The sequence below is a fragment of the Athene cunicularia genome, assembly GCF_003259725.1.
Source record: "Athene cunicularia isolate RWA chromosome 10 unlocalized genomic scaffold, athCun1 chr10_part1, whole genome shotgun sequence".
Lineage (NCBI taxonomy): Eukaryota > Metazoa > Chordata > Aves > Strigiformes > Strigidae > Athene > Athene cunicularia.
The window spans coordinates 23,337,741-23,345,280 of NW_020799112.1; the positions used below are offsets into that span (position 1 = coordinate 23,337,741).

The 7,540-nt window shown below is 56.2% G+C and overlaps 1 protein-coding gene and 1 long non-coding RNA gene across 4 annotated transcripts in view; both read left to right on the plus strand.

The window, feature by feature from the left end:
* The window catches only part of LOC113483872, a 23,195-nt gene that overhangs the window by 11,551 nt on the left and 4,104 nt on the right, over nucleotides 1–7,540 (plus strand). The gene's annotated exons all lie outside the window — the stretch shown is intronic.
* On the plus strand, nucleotides 2,307–6,161 carry LOC113483875. Of its 2 annotated transcripts, none has more exons than XR_003399118.1 (5): nucleotides 2,307–2,503; nucleotides 2,938–4,946; nucleotides 5,028–5,193; nucleotides 5,434–5,474; nucleotides 5,711–6,161. It is a non-coding gene; the product is annotated as an uncharacterized LOC113483875 (long non-coding RNA). The 2 variants fall into 2 exon arrangements; XR_003399117.1 differs by lacking the exon at nucleotides 2,307–2,503 and having other exon boundaries at nucleotides 3,145–3,259; nucleotides 3,359–4,946.

The following is a 7,540-nucleotide window of genomic DNA, read 5'->3' on the forward strand; positions in this document are numbered from 1 at the left end:
GGGGGGGGGGGCGTGAAGGACGGTGTCCCCGCAGGGTCAGAGAGGCGGGAGGGCTGCCGCGGGCGGCGCCGTAGTCACGTGCAGGGGGCGCTTCCGGTCGGCCATGTTGGCTCCGCGGGGCACGCCGGGAGCTGTAGTTTCTGCGCTCTCGGTCCCCGCAGCTGCGGCGCTCGCGGCACGGCACAGCCCCCGGTACCGGCGCGGCCCCGCCCGAGGGGCGGTTTCGTGGCGGTTTCCCGCGGGCTGCCCGCGGCTCCCCGAGACGCGGTGTGCCTCCGGCCCGGGAGAGCGCATGCGCGGTGGAGGTGAGTGGCGGGGCTCCGGCCGGGCCGACCCGCGGCAATAACGGTCCGTGCGGCTGCCTCTTTCTTGAGCGGACGTGGCCGGGCACGGCTGCCCTGGGGGGGCCTTCAGTCTGGGGGGTTTGGGGTGCGGCGCTGACGGTGCTGGAGAAAGAAAACCTGAACTGGAACTAATGAAGCGATGCCCGGCCTGTGCGGGTGCTGCCCCCAGAGAGGTGGGTCCGGGCCCTCTGCAGTTCCCCAGCGCTTCCCAAACCTGCACGTGGCGATCTGGGGGTGCGGGGCTGTGGGGCGGCTACGTTCCCCCCCACCCCTCGGCCTCACCCGTGGGGACTGCAAAGGGGTCAGAGAGCAGACAGGGTGAGAGCTGTTTTGTGGGCCAGAAACGGAGACAGCGTTCTGCGTTCCTGGGGCTTGAGAACAGACTCGCGCGGCTGATTGTGGGGCTCAGAAACAGACGGAGTTGTGTGGATTTGGGCTCAGAAACAGAGGTCAAGTCTTGCATTTTGGGGACTTGAGAAGAGGCTCAGCGACCGGGTTTTTGGTGTTGGAAACAAGCACTGAGGCGGCTGGTTTGGGGGCCAAGAGCAGCAGCCGGTTTGGCTGGTTTTGCAGGCAGGTGAGAGGCTGAGGTGTGTGTGGTAGGGGGCGGGGGTCGGGGTGGCATCGGACCCCGGAGCTTGGGAGGCCGGCGTGTGCCAGGCCAAACTCCGTGTCTGAGGTGGTCTCCGGGGGGAAACACGCTTTTCAGACCCTACGTGCCCTCTTCGAGTTCAGGTCTTCTTTCTACGCTGCTTAGAAGAATTACGAACTGATTAATAGTACAAAGTAATGAATACTTAGACCATGTACAAGGAAGATGTTTACTCCTAATAGTCAAGTTCTGACTGTGATTGATTTACAGCCTTGTCAAAAGTCCAGGCTGTTGCCGGTAGCTGGAGAAAGAGCTGAAATGGAGCAGAGTTTCAGCGCAGAGCTGAAGCGTCACCGAGCCAGACCTGTGGCCAGCAGGAGCTGGAGTGAGACGGGGGGTGTCCGCTATCTGGAGCCGGCATCTGCCAGAGCCACGATTCTCTGCGGCTGTGAGGAGCAGGAGCTGCACTCAGCTGGGGCGTTGACTGCCTGCAGCACCCCTTGAATTGATGGCGGAGGGTCCTCAAACGGCGGAGGGTTTGAGGTGAGTTGGTAGGAGAGAGGAGCAGCAGGGCAGGAGCCACAGAGTGAGTGATTGCTTCCGAGTATGACAGATTCTTTATCTCTCTGGTTTTCTGGCTTCTGCGGGAGATGCTGGTGCAACTCCGGCTTTTTGGGGGCAGCATGGCACTTCCGAGGAGTTGGTGACTGGCGGCGCTCTGTCGTGCAGGTGAATGCAGGAGCGTCCCGGTTAGGTGATGTGCTCCTGATGAGGATGGATTCTGGCCCGTGCTCTCTGAAGGTTAAGTCAAGGGGCAAAAACAGTGGGTAGGGTGGGTCCAGCAGAGGCTCTAACATCGGGATTGTGGAGAGGGCTATTTAGGCTTCCGTAAGTCTGGGGGAGGATAGCAGGGTCTGTCCCACAGGGTGTGAATATTCTGGCCTGTGTCTGTGTCCTCGTGTCATTTGTGCTGTCCATGTTCTGTCTTGTCTGTGGTGCCTTCCTCACGTCTCTGTTCTGCCCCGTGGGCTCTCCGTGCTGGGCGTGCACCTTCGTAGGTGTCTGTAGGGTCTCTTGATTCCTTGCTGCTTTGGAAAGGAGCCCATTGAGCACTCCCCGTCTCGTGAGCGGAGTTTAAAGTGTGATTTGCGTCACAGATGTTTCTGGAGGGTTGCCTTTGCGGAGGAGACCTGGGCCAGAACGACAGCTCTGCTCTTGAAAGTTCTGTTTCCATAGAGGTCCCTCCCCTCCAGCACTTCACCCCCATGTCCTTATGGGCCTCGCCCTCAAGCCCTCCCACATCGGTTGTTGTGGTTTTGTGCTCCCCTGCAGCGCTCGCTGTGGGTTCTGACTGCACCTTGCTGTGCACTGCTTTGTGTTCTGCAGGTGACACAGGGCTGCCTGGCTCCCCAGAGCAAATCCTGGAGCAGGGTTTTCCCGGAGCATACAAATCCAAGGGGAGGAGGAGTGGGAGTGGTGCCGGTTGTGAAACATCTTCATCAGCTGCTGGTGAGGAAGGCTGACACCGTGGGGCCATGTGGAAGGAGGGACGTCGTCAAGGTGCAGGGTGAGGCAGTTCCAGGGGTAGGTTTAGAACTGGGTGATCTGCTGCTGTGGCAGGTGGGCAGGGAAATGGATGTTTGGGGTGAGGAGGGGATTGAGTAGATGTTGAATGAGCATCCGTTTCTGAATGTGTCTAACCTTATATGTGTGGGGTTTTTAAAATTTTATTTCAGGTTGTATTTAATGTTGAAATAGTCAATGTTTTTTAAAAATTGTATTTAAAAAAAGCCCAGCTGGGGGATTGTATCTCTTACGCAGACAGACTCCTCCCTCAGGCTTACTCTGTGTCCCAGAGCTCTCTTAGAGTATTCACTGCTGTATTCACTGCTGTCTTGGATGTCTCCTTCCAGTCGCTGATCCCCAGAGGACATCTGTACCTTGCTGGAACACCTTGACTTTTACGCTGTGTCCTAGAGCCGCCTCCTGTCTCTCGTTCAGTCTCAGCACCCTGCTCCTGCTGTCATCGTGCCTACTGAGGCCAACCTCGTGCCCCACAGCCCTCTTTTGGCAGCATGGTGCACTCTGCACCCTTCTTCCTTCCCGACACTCTTCTCTGATGCCATCTTTCATCTCCAGAATGCTCCTGTTGTCCTCTGTGCTAGCTAGGATACCTACCTGGTCCCCTGAGGACACCTGTAGTTTCTTCAAATCCCCTCTGGACTTCTTCATCATGTCCTCGAGCATTCTTTTGGCTGTCCTCTGCTACTGTCACGAAGTCTCCCGAGGTCTTGGACGATCCCTGCAGCACACCTTTAGCCCCGTAAGTCTCCTTTGGACTTGTTTTGTTGCAATAGCACCTCTCCTCCTAAGATCTCTGTTCCCCAAAGAGAGCATTCTTCTTCTTCTTTATGCCACCTAGGATGCCTCCTGAGACCTTCTTTGTGTACCACAGCCCTGTTTTAGCTCCGTAGCAGACTTTGATTCTCTCTCATTCCCTCAGAAACTCAGGTGTGTTTGTACCTCGGAGCACTCTTAATCATCCTTCCTGCCATCTAGGGTGTCTCCGCTTGGTCCCAGCCTCCCGATGGCATCTGTACTGTTCAGATCCCGTCCGGACTTCCTTCTTATGTCCTTGAGCTGCCTTTGGTGCCTTTGGCCCAATCAGGACCTCTCTGATGGTGTCGTGATGCCTATCGATGCCTTTGAGGTTGCCCTTAGCAGACTTGTAGCCTCGTACCAGACCTGGCAGCCATCTCGTTCACTCAGAGGACTTCCCGAGTCCAGATGTGTGACCCAGCCCAGTCATTCTGTCCTCTCTTCCCTCTAGCTGCCTCTGTTCGTTCCCTGGCTCTCTGATGACATGCGTACGTGGTTCAGATACCCTCAGGATTTAATCATCATGTCCCCAGTCCTTTTTCTGTCTCTCTGGCTCCCTCAGGACAGTTCTTCTCCCAGTCAGTGCCTCCCAAGACCTTCCTTGTGGTCTGGTTCTGTCCTGTAGCACTTTAGGTGGGGCTGTCTTTGAGCCGCAAATGAACTCGTTTGTTCCTCTCTGCTGGCTGGGATTCCCGTGTTTAGTTCCCAGCCACCTCAGACCGTCTGTACTCTGCTCAGACGATCACCCGATTTCCTCCTTGTTGTTCCTCAGCCTTTTATCCCCGCCGCCGTGATCGCTCTCCTCACGGTCACAGTGCTTGCTGAGACCTCCCTCGATCTCCACAGCACCTTGTAGCACTCGATCTCCTTTTCTCTCTCTCCTGTTCTGTCAGAGCCTCCCTCATTTCTTTGCTACATGCCATCGAGGGTGTCTCCGTTTAGTTGTTCTCTCAGTCGTTTGTAGTTTGCCCAGATGCCCTCCAGAGACTCCAGGGCCCTCACTGTGTCTGAAGGCTGCTTTTGTTACTCTGCCCCCTCCTAGTTCCTCTACGCTCTGTAACAATGTCTTCCGAGTCCCTTTGTGTACTTCACCGCACTCTTGTGGCACTTCAGCTCCCTTTGGATTTCATTTTTTGGCGCTCTTTAGAGCACTCTTCTCTTACTCTCTGGCGTGTCAGTCTGCACATGTACCTGGGTTGGAACCGCTCTGCCTGGGGGCACAGCGGTGTCAGTCAGGGGAAGAACAGCACTAAGAGTCTGTGGTTAACGTTGCTTTGCCTGGACTGTTTAGGTACAGACCGTACAGCCCCCTCAGCAGCAGGCAAGGATGTCAGAGGGGTGACCGGAGCTGTCTGGGACAGGCTGCGGGAGTGGTAGTTGAACAGATGGAATCTCAAAGGTGTTAAGGCTTTTGTATGTAGGGCTTAATGCTGGTTTTTATGTTGTTTTTTTTTTTAATGGCAGGCTGTAATGAGACCCTAGATGGTGTTCCTAAGTGCAGTCAAGAGCTCTGGAATTGTTGAGCTGTCACTCGGCATCCAGGTGACTTGTTTGAAAATTTTTTTCAGATCCAGAGGGACAATATATGCACCAAAGAGTGACAGAGGCAGCGAGCAGAGCACTGTAAGAAGGTGGGTCACTCAGGTGGTGTCAGAGGAGAAGATTGGTTGCTACATGACTAGTTTATCGGTTTGGGGTATTTTATTTTGAAGGTGCATAGCAATGAGCAAAGCAGGATATTGGCACTGGCGGTGACTTGGGCAAGGTGAGACAAGTGGGCCGAAGCAGCAGTTATTTTTCAGGCGTCTCACTGTTGGTGAAGCTGGAAGCATCTCCTGTTGTCTTACAGGTGGTACCCAGGCCTCGATGTGGCGACCTGTGAACGAGCGGCCGAGGTAACGGGGCACGGGGTGGGAGTCGGTGTGGGCAGGCTGCAGGTTCAGCTTGTGCCTCTCGCTTTGTTTTTTGCAGGTGCCACGTGTGGGCCGGGAGGGGCGGAGCCGCCGCTGCTGCTGCTGCTGAGCACTCCAGGACGGCGAGGCAGCTGTCGGCTGGGTCAGGGTTATAGTGCAGAGGATCCCATGGCAGCTCGATGAAGCATTTCTCTTTGATTTGCAGGTGCCGTGCCGGCTGCCTTTGGAATCGGCTGAGTATTTGAGGTGAGCTGGGTAGGAGAGAGGAGGACCCAGGCTGGTGACTTCTCGCAAGCACAGTGGCAGTTCTCTGTCCTTTGGTACTGTAGGTGCCAGGGCCACAATGGCTGCAGCGTCCGACACTGGGCTCCGCGCGGGGCAGGTGATGAGCGGAAAGCCCCGTGGCTGTGGAGGTGGAGGGTGTTGCAGCAGAGGTGTGTCAGCTGACGCGGTGCTGGCTGCTGGCACTGGGATTTTTGCAGATGATGAAGAGGAACCAGGCAGCTGCAGGAATATATCCTGGTTAGCTGATGTGGGTTTTGTTGAGGATGGATTCAGAGCCCTGGCCCTCTGAAAGCTGAGTTGAGGGAACAGAGACCACTGCCCTACAGTGTGTAACCCTGACTTCAGTTAGAAAGAGACTTTACCAAATGGAAACCTTTCTCGAGGAATGTTGATTTTTATGAACTTCCCATCGGAGCAGATCTTCAGAGCTGATGGATTTGGCAGTAGTACTCGGGCGGTGCAGCTGGCCAGATGTCCCTGCTAATTCTGGAAGACACCAAACCCCTCGTCAGGTTGTAAGTGTGTATTTTGGAGACAGACAGCCTAATGGCATCAGCTCAGAGCTGTACGAGTTCAGGGAATGCAAAAGGAGAACCAAATACTTACACACCTAATAAAACCACTGCTACAAGCATATGCCCACCTGTATACTAAAGAGCAAAGGGCTGAGCTTTGTTCTTTATTTTTTGTTTTGCTCTTTAAAGTTTTACACTTCACTCCTGATGTCACTGACCCAGCAGCAGGATGTGCAGCAGCAGCGCAAGGGCCGTGGCTGTCGCGGCGCGTCCGTCAGCCGTAGCTTCTGGTGGCGGTGCGGCCTCGTCCTGCACCTCGCAGGGCTCCCTCCCTGCAGCCCTGCTGTAAGGACGGGACGAGACGTTGCGACAGCAGCAAGAGCGTTTGCTTTTATGGGCAGGGTGTGCTCAGGGCTGTATCCCTTGGCCTTGCTGGTGACTTGAGGAGTTGAAATCGCTCCGGCCTTGCCAAGGCGTGTTGTCTGTGGAGCTGACCTGTTCACACAGAGTCCTTTTCTTCTCTCCCTGCTGCTTTTTTTTCCTCCATATCCATGTTGGGCTCCCTGTCCCCATCCTCTCACCACCCTGGTGCTCACCTCTTGTTTTCTCTCTACCCCTGTACTGGTCAGCCAGCCGCCTTCTTCTGTCCTGCATCTTGCTCCTCATGTTTGGCAGTTTTCAGCTCTGCCCACCAGCTTGTTGCTCCAGGAACCGACTGACTGTTCCTGACTGGACTGAGGAGCGTGACCTGGAACAAGTGCCAAGGTGTGCCAAGGGCAGCATTAGGGGCCCTGAGCCCCAGAGCAGACTCACTCCCTTCTGGGACTTGGTCTGTGTGTGACTGAATAAACACTTGCTGGCTGCCTTTTGTGCTTCCTTTGCCCCAGGTGAGGGGCTGGGAGGGGTGATGATGCTCTGTGGGGGTGGGTGATGGCCTCCAGCTGTGGGCTGGGGCTGGAGGGGCCCCAGGTGTGGGCAGTGAGGCTGATGGCAGTGGCCCCTCCCTGTAAAGGGTTGCTCCGGGTGGACGGGTGTGTGCTGCTCTTAAGAGCAAGGCAGCCGTTGGAGGGGTTGGTGTCAACCAAGGGAGGAGCAGAGCGGTCGCTGAGCATTGCTGGGCCGTGGCTGCACCAAGGGAGAAGGTGAGTGGAGCCGTGCAATCAGCTGGCAGCTCCTGGGGAAGGAGCTCGTGGGGAGGGTGGCGGTGCCTGCAGGGTGGCACTGCTCGGCGTTGCTGATCAGTGTTGGAGCTGGTGGCAGGGGCTGCCCCCAGCCAGTATTGAGGCTTCTGGGTGCATTGGTGGGGGTTCAGAGGAGTGAGCCCTGGTGTCCCTGCAGGGTCAGAAAGCAGAGAAAACTGCTTCTCGCAACACAGCGGGAGCTGTAGTCCTGGTGTGTGCGGTTTCTGGCCAGCCATGTTGGTTCCCTGGGTCACACTGGGATGCGTGGTCTTACAGCCCTTGGTGTGCAGGCGGCCGTGCTTCGTTGGCCAGTGTGTGCCAGGAGCTGCAG